At 44.6% G+C, this 19,855-nt stretch overlaps 1 long non-coding RNA gene across 1 annotated transcript in view; it reads left to right on the top strand.

Annotated features, from left to right (window-relative positions):
• The first annotated feature begins 5,577 nt into the window (after window positions 1-5,577).
• LOC135229216 (uncharacterized) overlaps window positions 5,578-19,855 on the top strand; it is a 55,411-nt gene continuing 41,133 nt past the window's right edge. Inside the window, exon 1 of the long non-coding RNA XR_010319999.1 lies at window positions 5,578-5,657. This is a non-coding gene — a long non-coding RNA (uncharacterized LOC135229216). The remainder of the gene's footprint in view (window positions 5,658-19,855) is intronic.

The raw sequence follows: 19,855 nt of genomic DNA, 5'->3' as shown, positions 1-19,855 counted from the left end.
TAATCCCATTTGTCGTGATTATTTCTGGAGCATGATTTAAACCAGATGTTGTCTAATTAGGTCAACTGTTTATTTATTCTAGAAGGGGTTCATGCACCTGTAATTATTACACAAGTTTGAACTCAGGTTTTTTTTTTTTTTAACCCAGTTAACACAAATTTTAACTGATTTAGTGATAATGCAAAAAAAGTGCTGCTGCTGATGATAATGGTGATGATATACACCCGTCCCAACCCATATGTATTTTATATAATTAATACTGACAGAAGCTTGGGTGAAACTTTGACTTGCTCTACAAGCATGACTAGAAACCAGTGAGATATCACAGGTGTCTCCTATGAACAATAGGCATATTGGTTTTGACAGACCCTAAACCAAAGATGTCCCTATAATAGCTGACTTGAATATCATATTTTTAATACCATTAGGTGACCATTTATATATATATATTTATTAACTTTTATTGAGCTTCAAGTGAACGTTTACAAGTCAGTCTGTCACATATAAGTTTACATACATCTTACTCCGTACTCCCACTTGCTCTCCCCCTAATGAGTCAGTCCTTCAAGTCTCTCCTTTCGTGACAATTTTGCCAGCTTCCCACTCTCTCTGTCCTCCCATCTCCCCTCCAGACATGAGATGCCAACACAATCTCAAGTGTCCACCTGATATAATTAGCTCACTCTTCATCAGCATCTCTCCCCCCCGCACTGTCCACTCCCTTTCATGTCTGATGAGTTGTCTTCGGGGATGGTTCCTGTCCTGTGCCAACAGAAGGTTTGGGGACCATGGCCGCCAGGATTCCTCTAGTCTCAGTCAGACCATTAAGTATGGTCTTTTTATGAGAATTTGGGGTCTGCATCCCACTGATCTCCTGCTCCCTCAGGGGTTCTCTGTTGTGCTCCCTGTCAGGGAAGTCATCGATTGTGGCCAGGCACCAACTAGTTCTTCTGGTCTCAGGATGATGTAGGTCTCTAGTTCATGTGGCCCTTTCTGTCTCTTGGGCTCTTAGTTGTTGTGTGACCTTGGTGTTCTTCATTCTCCTTTGCTCCAGGTGGGTTGAGACCAATTGCTGCATCTTAGAGGGCCGCTTGTTAGCATTTAAGACCCCAGACGCCACATTTCAAAGTGGGATGCAGAATGTTTTCATAATAGAATTATTTTGCCAATTGACTTAGAAGTCCCCTTAAACCATGGTCCCCAAAACCCCGCCCTTGCTCCGCTGACCTTTGAAGCATTCATTTTATCCTGGAAACTTCTCTGCTTTTGGTCCAGTCCAATTGAGCTGACCTTCCATGTATTGAGTGTTGTCATTCCCTTCACCTAAAGCAGTTCTTACCTACTAATTAATCAGTAAAAAACCCTCTCCCTCCCTCCCTCCCTCCCCCCCGTGAAATATTTCATAGCTTGGAGGAATCTGGAGGGCATTACGTTGAGTGAAATTAGTCAGTTGCAAAAGGACAAATATTGTATGAGACCACTATTATAAGAACTCAAGAAATAGTTTAAACAGAGAAGAAAATATTCTTTGATGGTTATGAGGGTGGGGAGAAAGGGAGGGAGAAGGATATTCGCAAATTTAAATAGTAGACAAGAACTATTTTAGGTGAAGGGAAAGACAATATACAATAAAGGAGAGGTCAGCATAACTGGACTAAACCAAAAGCAGTTTCCTGAATAAACCAAATGCTCCAAAGGCCAGAGTAGCAGGGGCAGCAGTGGGGGGACCATGTTTTCAGGGGACATCTAGGTCAATTGGCATAATAAAATCTATTAAGAAAACATTCTGCATCCCACTTTGGTGAGTGGCATCTGCAGTCTTAAAAACACTATCAAGCGGCCATCTAAGATGCATCATTTGGTCTCAACCCACCTGGAGCAAAGGAGAACGAAGAACACCAAAGATACAAGGTAATTATGAGTCCAAAAGACAGAAATGGCCACGTAAATCCAAGACTACATCAGCCTGAGACTGGAAGAACTAGATGGTGCCCGTCTACAACCAAAGACTGCCCCGACAGGGAACGAAACAGAGCATCCCTGATGGAGCACGAGAGCAGTGAGATGCAGACCTCAAACTTCCGTAAAAAAATCAGACTTAATGATCTGACTGACACTAGAGGAACCCTGGAGGTCATGGTCCCCAGACCTTCTGTTGGCCCAAGACTGGAATCATTCCCAAAGCCAACTCTTCAGACAGGGATTGGACTGGATTATAGGATAGAAAAAATAGTGGTGAGGAGTGACCTTCTGGTCTCAAGTGGACACATGAGACTATGTGGGCAGCTCCCGTTTGGAGGGGAGATGAGAAGGCAAGAGGGGGACAGAAAGTGGCTGAATGGACACGGGGAATACAGGGTTGAGAGAAGGAGTGTGCTGTCTCATTGGTGGGAGAGGAACTAGGAGTACATAGCAAGCTGTATACAAGTTTTTGTATGAGAGACTGACTTGATTTGTAAAGTTTCACTTAAAGCACACACACAAAAGATGGAAAGAATACACAGAGTCACAGTACCAAAAGAAATGGTCGACTCTCAGTCGTTTCATGAGGTGGCATATGATCAAGAACTGGTAGTAGTGAAGCAAGAAGTCCAAGCTACACTGAAGGCACTGGCAAAAAACAAGGCTCCAGGAACTGACAGAATACCCACTGAGTTGGTTCAACAAACAGATGCAGCACTGCAGATGCTCACTCCACCATGCAAAGAAATTTGGAAGCTAGCTACCTGGCCAACAGACTGCAAGAGATGCACGTTTGTGTCCATTCCAAAGAAAAGCAATCCAACAGAATGTGGAAGTTATCAAATGTAAATCATAGTATTAGTAAATATGGTAAACAAACAAAGAAACTCTATCTATTCTACAGTGAATATGACATTCTATCCCCAGGAGATCTAGTGAGTTTATGATGTTGTTGTTAGGTGCTGTTGGGTCAGTTCCAACTCATAGCGACCCTGTGTACAACAGAACGGAACAGTGCCCAGCCCTGGGCCTTTCTCATTGCTATGTCTGAGCCCACTGTTGCGGCCACCGTCTCAATCTGTCTCATTGAGGATCTTTGTCTTTTTCACTGACCCTCTACTTTACCAAGCATGATGTCTTTTTCCAGGGACTGATTCCTCCTGATAATATGTCCAGAGTACGTGAGACCAAGTCTTGCCACCCACCTTTCTAAGGAGCATTCTGGCTGTACTTCTTCCAAGACAGGTGTGTTCATTCTTCTAGCAGTCCATGGTATATTCATTATTCTTCACCAACAACATAATTCAAGTTTCAGTTCTTTTGCCTTCCTTATTCATTGCCCAGCTTTAGCTGCACATGAGGCGACTGAAAATATCATGGCTTGGTTCAGGCACACCTTAGTCCTCAAAGTGACATCTTCGATTTTTAACACTTTAAAGAGGTCTTTTGTAGCAGATTTGCCCAATAAAATATGTCGTTTGATTTCTTGACGGCTGCTTCCATGGGTGTTGATTGTGGATCCAAGTAAAATGAAATCCTTGATGACTTCAGTATTTTCTCTGTTTATTGTTCCAGTTGTGAGGATTTTTGTTTTCTTTATGTTGAAGTGTAATCCATACTGAAGGCTGAAGTCTTTGATCCTCATCAGTAAGTGCTTCAAGTCCTTTTCACTTTCAGTAAGCAAGGTTGTGTCATCTGCATGTCTAGGCTGTTAATGAGTCTTCCTCTAATCCTGATGCCCCTTCTTCTTCATATAATACAGCTTCTTGGACTGTATGGATTATACGTTTTTTTAAAGACACTCAGTTTTTGGTAATTTACTATGGCAGCCCTAGAAAATGAATACAGAGCCCTTCACCAAGAACAAGTCAAGTTAGCACCAAAAATGCTCCTGTAAGGGTAGCCGCGTAGCATGAGACATGGCAGTTTTAAAAAGTATGAAGTAAAACTCTCAGCTTTGACAGACAAAGAGCTCCTCTAAGACTAAGTTCATTGCTGTTGAGTCGATTCTATCTCATAGCGACCCTAAAGGACAGAGTAGAATTGACCCATAGGGCTTCCAAGGAGTGGCTGGTAGATTCGAACTGCTTGAATAAGTATTGTGAAAAAATACAACCCTGACACACAACTTTTCTGAGCTTAGTATTAAAACAAAACAAAACAAAACAAAGTCGCTATCGAGTGGATTCTCACTCACAGGAACCGTACAGGACAGAATAGAGCTTCCCCACAGGGTTTCCAAGGAGCGACTGGTAGATTCAAACTGCAGACCTTTTGGTAGCACCCAAATGCATAATCATCGCACCACCAGTGGCTTTCAAATCAGCTATAGGCTGATGATCTCCAAATTCTTAGAACCCAGAAAAGTACTCTACCTCAGAGTGGTATCCACAGCTGGGAACTGTTCTCCACACTTGGATGACCTCAGACATGCAAATCTAACATGTCCAGAAAAAATCTTTTGGTCATTTTCTCAAGTTTGTTCCTCCATGGTTTTCCACATGGTAGAGAATGGCTCTGGTGACCATGCGCTCATGGTAGCCTGAATTCTAGAAGTCACCTTTGATTCTCCATCCCCCTCATCCCATACGTCTGATCCACCAGCAATTCTTGGCAGCTCAAGCTCCAAAGTACACCTCAAGCCTGCCCACTGTTCCCCCCTGCACTACCACCATCACTCCTCACCCTGACCACTGCAGAAGCATCCTGACCGGTCCTCTGTATTTGCTGTCTTCAAGTTCTCCTGGGGTACAGTTAATTCCTGGGACACATTCTTTCTCAAGACCATTGAACAATAGGAGAAGGGCATTTAGTTGTATGCTACCTCCTCCGCTTGAGCTGCATACCCCTCAGAAATCACTTTTCACTGTCCACTCTATAATGTCTCTATTCCAATTTCCTGTCTTTGGCCGCACTGCTTTGATAGCGTGCATGCATGTGTGCTTCAGGGGTCATGTAGACAGCTGCTTGGAGGAATTTTTCTTAGTACAATCATGGTTGTGTGCCATCAAGAGATTCTGACTCATATCAACCCTGTACGACAACTTAGAACTGCCTCACAAGGTTTCCTAGGTTGCAGTCTTTATGGCACAGCCCTGGTGGCCCCGTGGTTAAGAGCTCGGCTGCTAACCAAAGGGTGGACAGTTCGAATCTACCAGTTGGTTCTTTGCAGAAAGACATGGCAGTCTGCTTCTGTAAAGACTTATAGTCTTAGAAACCCTGTGGGGCAGTTCTGCTCTGCCCTATAGGGTCACTATGAGTCAGAATTGATTCAACAGCAACTGGTTTGGATTTTGTTTGGTTAGAATCTTTATGGGAGCCCATCTCCAGATCTTTTCAACCCCTGAGCTGGTGGGTTCCAACGGCCCACCTTTCAGTTAGCCAAGCACTTAACCGTTGCACCTCCAATACTTAACTCTGCACGCGAGAGGGCCCTCTCCTGACGTCTCCCGTCTCCTCACCCCGCACACTTTGGCGTTGTCCTTGCTTCTAGACCCCGCCCTCCCCTCTGGAGGCCCAATCCCCCCACGCCCGCCCCACACCCAGGCCGCTGGGGGGGGCCGGCAGCCATGTTCCTCGCCGTCCAGCCAGTTAGTCCCGGAAGCGCTGGGACGGGTGGTGAGGGGTCCGGGCCGGATGGCGCGCCTTAGAGAGGATGCTGTTCGTGCTGCTTTCCGTGCCGTGTTTTCTGAAAGGTATGAAACTCCGGCAGCTGGACGGAGGGGCCCGCTCCCAGACTGAACAAGCCTGGCCCCTCGAAGGTGTGGAGGGAAGGCGCCAGGAGTGCGGGTCCCAGTGCCAGCATCCCGTGGGCTCCAGAGGTTGGGGAGTCCGGACGTTGGTTTAGCAGCTTGCATCGCCCCCTCCAGCGTACCCCGTCCCAAGTGATCCCCAGGAGCGGACGCGGCGTGGGGCCGGGTGGACGCAGCCACTCTAGGGGCTGCGAGAGGGAGCCTCTGGCCCGGGAGACGCAGCTGGTCTGCGAAATTTGCATCCCCATGGATTTGCGGGGGGGGTTCCAGCCGCGGGATCCAGCTGCGGAGTGCCCTCGGGCCTGGGGGCTTGAAGGGCTTGGGGAGAAAGTCCGTGTCCAGGGCTGCACCAAGGTCCCTACTCTGCCCGGGGCAGGTTTGCGGGCCAAGCTGGGTGATGGGCGCCTGCCCCCCCCGCCCCCCACCTGCTCCCTGTGCCAGGGGGGAAACCAAGGCCCAGAGTTCGCCCGGGGGGGTGAGACTCCAGACTGAGGGCGGGGCACTCGCCCCCATTCCTCCTCCCACCCCCACCAGACTCCGTAGGGTGCCAGGGACGGGGAGAGAGGGATCCCCCGCCCAAGGCCATGCTGCCCCTTACTGTTTTGGGCGCTGTGCCTGGGAGGCTGAGGCACCCCGCGCCCTCGCCCGCGCCCAGCTGGTCTACTCTCGGGGCTGGGGCGTCGGCGCGGCCCCACCGGGAAAGGAAGGGGTCCTGGGAATCTGTGGAGCAGCGCGGGGATCCTACTCCTTGTGGATGCAGCGATTCAGTGTCTGTTAACAGTGTGGATGCCGGGTCCCGCTCCCCCTCTGGGTGGCGGGGTGGGGGTAGCAGGAAGGGGTCCTGAGCAACCAGGTCATTTGTTAACTTAAACATTTGTGCAGCGCTGTGTACCGGTCGCTGTGGACGCGGTCTCTGGTGCTGAGGGGATTTGAGGGTTCCTCACACTGGCGGGATTTGGAGCCTCTACCCTAGTGGCAGTGGGTTCGTGGGTTACCCTGGTGGTGTAGTGGTTAAGTGCTAAGGCTGCTAGCCAAAAGGTTGGCAGTTTGAATCCACCAGGCGCTCCTTGGAAACTCTGTGGGGCAGTTCTACTCTGTCCTATAGGGTCGCTATGAGTCAGAATTGACTCGAGGGCAACGGGTGTGTTTTTTTTTTTTTTTAGGTTGGAGGAGATTAGGTGTCTCTCGGGCTGACACTTGAAGGTCTGGAGCTGGCCTTTTATGAGGGTTTATAAGGGTTTTAAGTGCTCCGGCCATGGGCGCCAACCCGATCTTCCAGCCCCTGCGGACGGGCGACCTCCCCCGCCCCGGGGGGATTGGCTGCTCTGGGACCCTGAGCCCAGAGGGCGGTGAGAAGCTGACAAACGTGAGTGATGTCGTGCAGGCTCCAGTCGGCGGGGCAGCCCTGCTCACATGATCTCAATATGGGCAGTGGGCTTCGTGCCTGGGGTGTGGTTTCCGATTGTTCACTCGTGTCCCCCCACCCCGTGCACGGCGACAACTCTCCTCTGGGCGGGGACCTAGTAGAGGCCTGCAGGGCATCAGGGTATGGAGGGGCAGAGCTTGGGCGGGGAGGGCGCGGCCCTGCAGGTTCCTCTACGTGACCACGGCAGGGGGGTGCGGGTCGTGAAGGCTGGGCCTGGTCGAGGACCCACTAGGTCGCGCAGAAGGAGTGGGTTAGGATAGTAACAGCATTAATTGGAGTATTGAGAGAGCGCCCTGGGGCGTTGGGTCCCTTGGGAAGAAAAGCTTCTGCTATCGCCACTGGAGCAGTACCCAGGTCAGTCCCGGCTTAGGTCCTGGAGGTTCCCATGCTCCGAGGGTCTGGTGGGCAGAACGGAACTGGCGGTGCGCGCGCCCTCTCGCGGCCTTGCACCGAATCGCTGAAGTTCAGTGTCAGGCGATTCTAAGCCATGGTTTTGGAACTGAATAGTGAAGCAGAGCAAATGATGCAGTGCCTTGATGGGACCGGTGGAGACAACAAGAAGCAAAGCACAGCTGAAACTTCAAAATTCCACTGAGTGTTAGTAGGATTTGGAGGAAGAAAATAGACGGAGAGTCGAGAGGCCCAGAGATGCAGAAGGGTTAGAGGATTAGGGTTAGGGGTTAGGGTTTGGTGTTAGGGGTTCAGGTTGGGGGGTTAGAGGTTTGGGAGTTAGGTTTAGGGGTATAGGTTTTAGGTGGTTGGGGGTTGGGGTTACTAGGCTAGGGCACAAGAGGTTTAGGGTTATGGTTAGGGTTAGGGTGAGGCTGAGGTTGATTTCCCAGTCTTGTGTACTGTCTCTTCCTTCACCAGAGTTACCACATATCTGTCGTTTGGTTGGAAACCCTGATGGCGTAGTGGTTAAGAGCCACCGGTGCTAACCAAAGGCCTGCAGTTCAAATCCACCAGGCGCTCCTTGGAAACTCTATAGGGCAGTTCTAATCTGTCCTGTATGGTCGCTATGAGCTGGAATCGACTCGACGGCAGTGGGTTTGGTTTTTTTGGTTATTGTTTAGTTAGCTTTTCTCTACCCGCTCTTCGTCTCCCTGGTGAACATCAAGGATTGTTCCTGTGCGTAAATGTTTTCATGAGTTTTTATGATAGTGGTCTCTTACTGTATATGTCGTTTTGTGACTGACTTAGTATGATGCGCTCCAGATTCATCCATGGCGTGAGATGTTTCGGAGATTCATCATTGGTCTTTATTGTCGTGTAGTGTTCCACTGTGTGTATGTACCATAGTTTGTTTATCCGTTCCTCTGTGGATGAGCACTTAGGTTGTTTCCATCTTTTTGCTACTGTGAATAATGTTGCAGTGAACACGGGTGTGCATATGTCTATTCCTGTGACTGCTCATGGAAACCCTGGTGGCTAGTGGTTAAGTGCTACAGCTGCTAACAAAAAGGGTTAGGGTTTGGGGTTAGGGATGTTAGGGTTAGGGTTGTTAGAGTTAGGGTCGTTAGGGTTTGGGGTTAGGGGTTGGGGTTTGGGGGTTAGAGTTTAGGGCTGGGATTTTTGGTTAGGGTTTTTGGGATGGGGGTAGGTGTTAGGTTTAGGGTTTGAGGTTAGAGTTCGGAGTTACAGGTTAGGTGTTAGGGGTTGCAGTTTGGGGTTTAGGGTTTTGGGGGTTTAGGGTTTTGGGGTTTAGTCATTAGGGTTTGGGTTAGGTTTTAGGGGTTTAGGTTTAGGCTTGGGGTTGGGTTTGTTTGGGATTTGTGGTTTGGGGTTAGAGGGTTGGGGTTAGAGGGTGGGTGTTAGAGGGTTGGGGTTTAGAGTTTGGGGGTTAGAGATTGAGGGAGTCAGGGTGAGGGGTTAGAGGGTGAGGGGGTTAGAGGTTGAGAAGATTATAGAGTGAGGGAGTGAGAAGGTGAGGATGTGAGGGGGTGAAGGTTAGGGTTTAGGGTTAGAGGGTTTAGGCTTAGGGTTCAGAGGCTTAGGGTTGGGGGTTAGGGTTTCGGGGTTCAGAGGTTGGGGTTGGTGTTGTGGTTAGGGTTAGAGGTATAGTTTAGAGGTTTAGGGTTACGGGTTAGGGCTAGGGTTTAGGGGTTCAGGTTTAGGGGTTTGGGATGGGTTTGGGGTAAGGTTTTGGGGTTTAGGGTTAGAGGGTTAGGTTTAGGGCTTAGGGCTTAGAGTTTAGGGTTTTAGGACTTAGGGTTTAGGGTTTAAGGCTTAGAGTGAGGGTTAGGGCTGGGGGCTGGGGTTAGGGTTTAGGTTTTAGAGTTAGGGTATTAGGGTTAGAGGGTTAGATGACTTAGGCTTTAAGTTAGGGTTTAGGGGTTAGTGGTTGGGGTTAAGGGTGTTAGTGTTTAGGGTTTTGGCATTTAGGATGTTAGGGTTAAATGTGTTAGGGCTAAGGGTGTTAGGGTTTTAAGTGTTATGGTTTAGGGTTTAGGGTTGTGTTAGGGTTAGGCTTAGGCTCATTCTTAGGTTTAGGGCTAGGGATTTGAGGTTTAGTGTTTGGGGTTGGGTTTGAGGGTTGGAGGTTGAGTTAGAGGGTTAGGGTTTCAGGTTAGCCTTAGAGGGTTAGGGTTTGAGGGTTAGGGCTAGAGTAGTTAGGGTTAGGGTCGTTAAGGTTAGGGTGGTTAGGGTTTAGGGTTAGGTGTTAGGGTTTAGGGCTTACGGTTAGGTTTTGGGTTTGGGCTTTGGGGCTTGAGGTTTGGGTTTAGGGTTTGGGGCTTCGAGTATAGGGTTTAGTGTGTATGGTTTTTGTGTGTAGTGTTTTGGGGTGTAGGTGTTTAGATTGTAGGGTTTAGGGTATATGGTTACAGTTTGGGTTAGGGTTAGAGTTTAGGGCCTTGGTGGTTAGGACCTAAGGGCTTAGGGTCTTAGGGGCTTTGGGGCTCAGGGCTTAGGGGCTAGAGTTAGAGGGCTAAGGCCAGAGGGCCAGAGGGCCAGAGGGCCAGGGTTATGGTTTGATTCCTGGATGGCAATTTTTTTCCTTCAATATTTTGTATAAGTCATCCCATTGCCTTCTTGCCAGCATGATTTCTGCTGAGTAGTCCAAGTTTATTATTATTTACTTTCCTTTGTTGGTGACTTCTTTTATCCCTAGCCTCTCTTAAAATTCTCTTTATATTTGATTTTGGCAAGTTTGATTATTATATGTCTTGGTCACTTTCTTTTGAGATCTACCTTATGTGGAATTCGATGAGCATCTTTCATGATATCAGGGAAGTTTTTTGCCAACAAATCTTCAACAGTTCCCTCTGTATTTTCTGTTAGCCCTCCCTGTTCTGGTACTCCAATCACTCATACTTATTTCTCTTGATAAAGTCCCACATGATTCTTTGGATTTCTTCATTTTTTAAATTCTTTTATCTGGTTTCTTTTCAAATATATTGGTCCCAAGTGTTTTATCTTCAATCTCAGTAATTCTGCCTTCCAGTTCTTCAATTGTGCTCTTCTTACTTTCAGTTGAGTTTTCTAACTCTGTAATTTTATTGTTTATCTTCTGAATTTCTGATTGCAGTCTCTCTATGGTTTCTTGCTGCCTATTAAATTTTTATTATGTTCTTGGGTAACCTTTTTAATTTCTTCAGCTGCTTTATCTGTGTGTTCCATGGCTTGTTCTGCATTTTGCCTCATTTCCTTCCTGATGTCTTTGAGAGTTCTGTATATTAATCTTTTGTATTCTGCATCTGGTAATTCCAGGATTGCACCTTCATCCAGAAGATTCCTTGAGTCTTTGTTCTGAGAGCTTGTTGAAGCAATCATGGGTCAGCTTCTTTTTTTTTTATTTTAATAATTTTTGTTGTGTTTTACGTGAGAGTTTACAAATCAAGCCAGTCTCTCACATGAAAACTTATACACAACTTCTTACATATTCCCAATTACTTTCCCCCCAATGGGAGAGCCCACTCCCTCCTTCCACTCTTTCTTTTCGTGACCATTTTGCCAGTTTCTAAGCCCCTCTACCCACCCATCTCGCTTCCAGGCAGGAGATGCCAAGATTGTCTCAAGTGTCCACCCAAACCAAGTAGCTCACGCCTCACCAGCATCCCTCTCCAACCCATTGTCTAGTCCAATCCATGTCTGATGAACTGGCTTTGGGGATGGTTCCCATAGTGGGTAAACGGAAGGTGTGGGGGCCATGATCACTAGAGTCCTTCCAGTCTCAGTCAGACCATTAAGTCTGGTCTTTTTATGAGAATTTGGGGTCTGCATCCCACTGTTCTCCTGCTCCCTCAAGGGATCTCTGTTATGTTCCCTGTCAGGGCAGTCATTGGTTGTGGCCCAGCACTATCTAGCTCTTCTGGTCTCAGGATGATGTAGTCTGTAGTTCATGTAGTCCTTTCTGTCTCTTGGGCTCGTTATTATCTTATGTTCTTGGTGTTCTGCATTCTCCCTTGATCCGGGTGGGTTGAGAATCATCGATGCATCTGAGATGGCCGCTTGTTAGCATTTAAGACCCCAGACGCCACATTTCAAAGTGGGATGCAGAATGTTTTCTTAATAGATTTTATTATGCCAGTTGACTTAGATGTCCCCTGAAAACATGGTTCCCAAACATCTGCCCCTGCTTTGCTGACCTTTGAAGCGTTCAGTTCATTCAGGAAACTGCTTTGGTTTAGTCCAGTTGTGCTGACCTCCACTGTGTTGAGTGTTGTCCTTCCATTCACCCATAGTAGCTCTTGTCTATCTCTTGTTGTCCTTCCATTCACCCATAGTAGCTCTTGTCTATCTCTTTAGTAAATACCCCTCTCCTACCCTCCCTCACGCCCCCCCTCATAACAACAAAGGAATATGTTCTTCTCAGTTTAAACTATTTCTCAAGATCTTATAATAGTGGTCTTATACACTATTTGACCTTTTGCAACTAATTTCACTCAGCATAATGCCTTCCAGGTTTCTCCATGTTATGAAGCATTTCACAGATTCGTCACTGTTCTTTATCGAAGTGTAGTATTCCATTGTGTGAATATACTATAATTTATCCATTCATCCATTGATGGGCACCTTGGTTGCTTCCATCTTTTTGCTATTGTAAACAGTGCTGCAATAAACATAGATGTGCATATATCTATTTGTGTAAAGGCTCTTATTTCTCTAGGATATATTCTGAGGAGTGGGATTCCTGGGTTGTATGGTAGTTCTATTTCTAGCTTATTAAGGAAGCGCCAAATTGATTTCCAAAGTGGTTGTATACCATTTTACATTCCCACCAGCAGTGTATAAGTGTTCCAGTCTCTCCACAGCCTCTCCAACATTTATTATTTTGTGTGTTTTGGATTAATGCCAGCCTCGTTGGAGTGAGATGGAATCTCATTGTAGTTTTGATTTGCGTTTCTCTAATGGCTAATGATCGAGAGCATTTCCTCATATATCTGTTAGCCGCCTGAATGTCTTCTTTAGTGAAGTGCCTGTTCATATCCTTTGCCCATTTTTTAATTGGGTTGTTTGTCTTTTTGTGGTTGAGTTTTAGCAGAGTCGTGTAGATTTTAGAGATCAGGTGCCAGGGGGAGATGTCTTAGCTGAAAACTTATTCCCAGTCTGTAGGTGGTCTTTATACTCTTTTGGTGAAGTCTTTAGATGAGCATAGGTGTTTGATTTTTAGGAGCTCCCAGTTATCTGGTTTCTCTTCGTCATTTTTAGTAATGTTTTGTATTCTGTTTATGCCATGTATTAGGTCTCCTAATGTTGTCCCTATTTTTTCTTCCATGATCTTTATCGTTTTAGATTTTATGTTTAGGTCTTTGATCCATCTGGAGTTAGTTTTTGTGCATGGTGTGTGGTATGGGTCCTGGTATGGGTCCTGTTCCATTTTTTGCAGATGGATATACAGTTACGCCAGCACCTTTTGTTAAAAAGACTGTCTTTTCCCCAATTAACTGACACTGGGCCTTTGTCAAATATCAGCTGCTCATATGTGGATGGATTTATATCTGGATTCTCAATATTGTTCCATTGGTCTACGTGTCTGTTGTTGTACCAGTATCAGGCTGTTTTGACTACTGTGGCGGTATAATTGGTTCTAATATCAGGCAGAGTGAGTCCTCCCACTTTGTTCTTTTTTAGTAATGCTTTACTTATCCGCGACTTCTTTCCCTTCCATATGAAGTTGGTGATTTGTTTCTCCATCTGTTTAAAAAATGTCATTGGAATTTGGATCGGAAGTGCATTGTATCTATAGATGGCTTTTGATAGAATGGACAATTTTACAATGTTGTCTTCCTATCCACGAGCAAGATATGTTTTTCCAATTACGTAGGTCCCTTTTGGTTTTTTTGCAGTAGTACCTTGTAGTTTTCTTGGTATAGCTCTTTTACATTTTTGGTAAGGTTTATTCCTAAGTATTTTATCTTCTTGGGGGCTGCTGTGAATGGTATTCATTTGATGATTTCCTCTTCAATGTTCTTTTTGTTGATATAGAGGAATCCAACTGATTTTGTGTGTTTGTATTGTAATCTGAAACTTTGCTGAACCCTTCTATTAGTTTTCTTGAGGATTCCTCAGGGTTTTCTGTGTATAAGATAATGTCTTTGGAAATAGAGATAATTTTATTTCTTCCTTACCAATCTGGATGCCCTTTATTTCTTTGTCTAGCCCAGTTGCTCTGGCTAGGACCTCTAGCACAATGCTGAATAAGAGCAGTGATAAAGGGGATCCTTGTCTGTTTCCCGTTCTCAAGGGAAATGCTTTCAGGCTCTCTCCATTTAGGATGATGCTGGGTATTGGCTTTGTATCAATACCCTTTATTATGTTGAGGAATTTTCCTTCTATTCCTATTTTGCTGAGAGTTTTTATCATGAGTGGGTGTTGGACTTTGTCCAATGCCTTTTCTGCATCAATTGATAAAATTACGTGGTTCTTGTCTTTTTTTTATGTGGTGGATTACATCAATTGTTTTTCTAATATTGAACCAACCTTGCATACCTGGTATAAATCCTACTTGGTTATGGTGGATTATTTTTTTGATATGTTGTTGAATTCTACTGGCTCGAATTTTGTTGAGGATTTTTGCATCTATGTTCATGAGGGATATAGGTCTGTAATTTTCTTTTTTTGTGTTGCCTTTAGCTGGTTTTGGTATCAGGGTTATGCTGGCTTCATAGAAGGAGTTAGGTAGTATTCTGTCCTTTTCTATGCTTTGAAATACCTTCAGTAGTAGTGGTAAGTCTTCCCTGAAAGTTTGGTAGAACTTTGCAGTGAAGCCGTCAGGTCCAGAGCTTTTTTTTGGTGGGAGTGTTTTGATTACCTTTTCAATCTCTTTTTTTGTTATCGGTCTATTTAGTTGTTCTACTTCAGTGTGTGTTAGTTTAGGTAGGCAGTGTGTTTCTAGGAATTCATCCATTTTTTCTAGGTTTTCAAATTTGCTAGAGTACAATTTTTTGTAGTAATTTGATATGATTGTTTTAATTTCAGTTGGATCTGTTGTGATATGGCCCGTCCCATTTCTTATTCGGGTTATTGGTTTCTTTTCCTGTATTTCTTTAGTCAGTCTGGCCAGTGGTTTATCAAATTTGTTAATTTTTTCCAAGAAGCAGTTTTTGGCCTTGTTAACTCTTTCAATTGTTTTTCTATTCTCTAATTCATTTAATTTTGCTGTAGTTTTTATTTTTTGCTTTCTTCTGGTGCCTGACAGTTTCTTTTGTTGCTCTCTTTGTGTTTGTTCAAGTTGTAGGGACGGTTCTTTCATTTTGGCTCTTCTTTAATATGTGTGCCTTTATTGATATAAATTGACCTCTGAGCACTGCTTTCACCATGTCCCAAAGGTTTTCATAGGAAGTGTTTTCAGTCTTGTTGAATTCTGTGAATTTCTTTATTCCCTCCTTAAGGTCTTCCATAACCCAGTCTTTTTTGAGCAGGGTATTGTGCAGTTCCAAGCATTTGATTTCTTTTCCCTAGTTTTTCTGTTATTGATTTTTACTTTTATGGTCTTTCATTCAGAGAAGATGTTTTGTAATATTTCAATGTTTTGGGTTCTGCAAAGGCTTGTTTTATGACCTAATATGTGATCTATCCTAGAGAATGTTTCATGTGCACTAGAAAAGAAATTATAGTTTGCAGCTGTTGGGTGGAGTGTTGTGTATAAGTCTATGAAGTGAAGTTGTTTAATTGTAGCAATTAGATCTTCTGTGTCTCTATTGAGCTTCTAACTGCATTTCCTACCCTTCACCGAGAGTGTTGTGTTGAAGTCTCCTACTATAATTGTGGAGGTGTCTATCTCACTTTTTAATTCTGTTAACGTTTGTTTTATGAATGTTGTGGCCCTGTCATTGGGTGCATAAATATTTAATATGGTTGTATCTTCCTGGTAAATTGTCCCTTTAATCATTATGTAGTGTCCTTCTTTATCCTTTGTGGTGGATTTAACTTTAAAGTCTATTTTGTAGGAAATTAATATTGCCTCTCCTGCTCTTTCTTGATTGTTGTTTGCTTGATATATTTTTATCCATCCTTTCAGTTGTAGTTTATTTGTGTCTCTAAGTCTAAGGTGTGTCTCTTTTATGCAGCATACAGACTGATCGTGTTTTTTTATCCAGTCTGCAACTTTCTGTCTCTTTATTGGTGAATTTAGTCCATTTACATTAAGTGTAATTTTAGATAAGTATGAGTTTTTTTTTTTTATGAGTTTAGTGCTGTCATTTTGATGCCTGTTTTTGACAATTTCATTTTTCCATTTACTTTTTTGCGCTGAGTTTTTCTTTGTAGAATGTGTGTTCCTCCTTTTTATAGTAGTTGAATTTATTTTGCTGAGTCGTTATGTTTATCTTGGTTTTTATTTTGAAGTATGGAATTGTTAGACCTCATTGTGGTTACCTTAATATTTACCCCAGTTTGACTAAGTAAAAACCTAACTTGTTTCACCCTATATCACCTTGGTTTCCTCTACATATGTAAGATCTATGTCTCCTGTATTTAGTCCCTCTTTTTTGTCTGTTGTAATATTTTACATAATGACATCAATGATTCCCTGTTTTGAGTAATTTTTTTTTAATTAATCTTATTTTGTTTTTGTGATTTCCCTATCTGAGTTGATATCAGGATGTTTTGTTCTGTGACCTTGTGTTGGTATCTGATATTATTGATTTTCTGACCAAAGAATTTCCTTTAGTAATTCTTGCAGTTTTGGTTCGTTTTTTGCAAATTCTCTAAGCTTGTGTTTATCTGTAAATATCTTAATTTCACCTTCATGTTTTAGAGTTTTGCCGGATGTATGATTCTTGGCTGAGAGTTTTTCCTCTTTGAGTGCTCTATATACGTCATCCCATTGCCTTCTTGGCTGCATGGTTTCTGCCGAGTAGTGCAAACTTATTGATTCTCCTTTGTAGGTAATTTTTCGTTTATGCCTGGGTGCTTTTAAAATTTTCTCTTTATCTTTGGTTTTGGCAGGTTTGAGGATATGTCTTGGTGATTTTCTTTTGGGATCTATCTTGTATGAGGTTCGATGAACATCTTGGGTAGATACCTTTTCATCTTTCACGATGCCAGGGAATTTTTCTGCCATCAGATCTTCCACTATTCTCTGTGTATTTTCGGTTATCCCTCCCTCTTCCGGAACTCCAATCACACGCAAGTTATTCTTGATAGAGTCCCCCATGATTCTTAGGGTTTCTTCATAGTTTTAAATTCTATTTGATTTTTCTTCAACTATATTTGTGTCAATTGCCTTATCCTCCAGCTCCCCCACTCTGCATTCCAGTTCCTCGAGTCTGCTCCTCTGACTTCCTATTGAGTTGTCTGATTCTGTGACTTTATTGTTAATATTTTGGATTTCTGAATGCTATCTCTCTATGGATTCTTACAGCTTATTAATTTTTTCACTATGTTCTTGAATAATCTTTTGGATTTCTTCAACTGCTTTATCCGTGTATACCTTGGCTTTTTCTGTAGATTGCCTTATTTCATTTGTGAGGTCATTCCTGATGTCTTGAGGCATTCTGTATACAATTTTTTTATATTCTACATTTGGCAATTCTAGGAATGTATCTACATCCGGGAATGATTTTGATTCTTTGATTTGGGGGTTTGTAGAAGCAATCATGGTCTGCTTCTTCATGTGATTTGATGTTGACTGCTGTCTCTGAGCCATCTATAAGCTATTGTAATATTTTCTTTTATATTTGCTCACTGAGTCTTGTCTTCTTGTTTTGTTTTGTTACAATACACCCAGATGGGCTACTAGATTGTGGTATCGTGATTGCTGTAGCTTTTGAATCACTTACGTCCTGTTACCAGCTTGCCTGAGCTGTTCCCAGGTATGTAAGTGTATGAGTCCATTCACTATTCTTGAATAGAATCAGCTCAGGTGTCCTGATAGCTGGTCACCTAGTGTGTGGTGTAGGCTCTCACCTATTATCTTAGAGGAGTAGTGGTGATGGTTGTATGCACCAGTTTCTATTAGTGGCAGGGGGTCACATTTCGAGGAGGGCAGGATGCTGACAGCCTTCCTTCAAGTGTCAGTGAGGTAGGTGTGGCTCTATTCTCTAGAGTGCTCTGGTGGGTGAGCTCTGCAGCTGTATCTTAGGCACCCAATGCTAGGGTAGACATCACTATTCTCAGATCCCTCTAGCAGGTGGCTAGGTGGTGTGGGTGGAGTCTCAGCCCTCTTTTCACTGGTGTGGACCAGTGAGGTCTCTGTTTAATAGGTAGAGAGGTATCTGACCTCCAAAACTTGCCTTTCCACTGCTGAGCTAAAACAATTATGGTCAGATGTCTATCAGAATTGCCTTTGCATTATAATAGCCACCTAGTTACCTGTAGGGTGAAAGCCAAAGACTATGGGTCTCTTAATGCCTGGATGGAGCTGATTCTGTATTGTTAATTGCAGTTTAGGGAAGTCAGGGAAGGATTTTTTCTTTGATTGCTAAATGGTGCTTTTCTCAGGCCAGGAGAACGGGTTAGAAAAGAAAGAAGAAAAAAAATCGAGCAGTGCACTTCACTCTCTGGCACAGGGAATTCCAGTCTTAATGAAGCTGGCTGGGGCAATGAGGGGTGGAATCAGATATATAGAAGAGAGTAGCCTGGCAAAATATACAAAGTTACTTATGTTGTTTGGTGAGGACTGTTTTTTTCTGAGATTCCAGAGCGTTGTGTAGCTTGCGTGTGCTGGCTGTATCCCTGCTGAGACTGTCCCAGAGGGTTAGGGTTGCATCCATGCTCACACCATCTCAGGAAGCTGCAATCAGCTCCCCCACACTTAGTCCAACGCCCAGCACCAAGGTTTCCTTTCTGGGGTGCTGCACTCCAGGCTCCAAAACCAGTCGCTGCTTCCCCGTGGTTTTTCATTTCCCTGCCAGCCACGTCTGTGTGGAGCCTGCGTGTGCTGCCTGGGTCCCCTCCGAGGTTGGTCCTGAGGGTTAGGCCTACATCCGTGCTTCCCTGTCTCAGTAAGCCACAATCAGCCCCACCACTCTGGCACCAGGAAACTGCGAGGGCTCAAGGCTGTGGCGTGGGACACTGGCTCCGGAAGCGGTCGCTGCTGCAGTGTGGCTTTTCACTCCCCTGTCACTCAGGTCAACTCCTTAGTTCTGTGTTTGATGGTCAGGGTTTGTAGATTGTCCTTTATGTAATCAGTTCACTTGTTTTTTCGAGTCTTTGTTTCAAGAGGGATAAGCGGAAGCTTCTACCTAGTCAGCCATCTTGGTCCTGCCCCCGTGTCTGCCTCTTTATGTGATTTGATATTGACTGTTGTCTCTGAGCCATCTATAAGTTATTGTATTGGTTTATTTTATGCTTGCTTTTTGTATCCTAGCTTCTTGCTTTGTTTAGTTTTGGTATACCCAGATAAGCTGCTTGAGTGCACTAGGTTGATTATTTTCACCTTTGAAGCTCTAATGTACTATCACCAGATGGCTAGCACTGTTACCAGGTATATGAGCCTAGGAGTTCATTTACTTTTCTTGTATGGATTCAACTCAGGTGCCCAGGTAGTTGGTCATAAAGTGTAAGGTACAGGCTCTGTCCTACAGTCTTAGAGGGGCAGGGGTTATTGGTGTAGGCAGAAGTATCTGGCTGCAGTAGGGGGTCAGGCTCTGATCAAGGCAGGGGTCTGACAGCTGTCCTCTGAGTGTCTGTGAGGAAAGCACATCCCTGTTCTGTAGAGCACACGGGTGGGTTCTGCAGAAGGGCGATGGGTACCCAATGCTTTTGGTTGTAAGTTCTGGGCGGTACTACTTATCCTTGGAGCTCTGTCACAGGTGGCCAGGTATTGTGGGTGGAGCCAGCAGTCCTTAGGCCCCTGATGTGGGTAGGTGAAGACGCCGTTTAATAGGCAAAGCAGTGTCAAACATCAAACACCCATCTTTCCACTGTCCAGCTGAAACCATTGCAGTCTGGCAACAAGGGCCTATTCTCCTGAAATGGGCCCACACAGGTCCATGCTGGGGTGAAAGGTATTCAAAGCCCATGGACCGTTTGTGCCTGAACAAGAGCTACTTCTGTCCTGAGCTCCCCAGCTTAATTGAGCTGGCAGATTACCTTTCCCCCAGTTGTGAACTTATACCTTCTTCAAGGACGGAAGAATGGCTCAGAGTGGTACCGGGGCCTATCTCAGGCCCAGGGAAATTGACAGCCACTGAAGCCAGCTTGGGGGTTGGGGGCGTGGTAAAATAAACACAAGTAATTAGCTTTTGCTGCGAGTGCCATTCTTCTCTTGTTCTGGAGGTGTGAGTAGTCTGTGCAACTTGCTGTCTTTCCCTGAGTGAAGCGCCTCTGG

This window comes from Loxodonta africana, unplaced genomic scaffold (assembly GCF_030014295.1).
Source record: "Loxodonta africana isolate mLoxAfr1 unplaced genomic scaffold, mLoxAfr1.hap2 scaffold_167, whole genome shotgun sequence".
Taxonomy (NCBI): Eukaryota; Metazoa; Chordata; class Mammalia; order Proboscidea; family Elephantidae; genus Loxodonta; species Loxodonta africana.
Note: the sequence above shows the minus strand (reverse complement) of the source record. Positions and strands in the feature narration are given on the sequence as shown.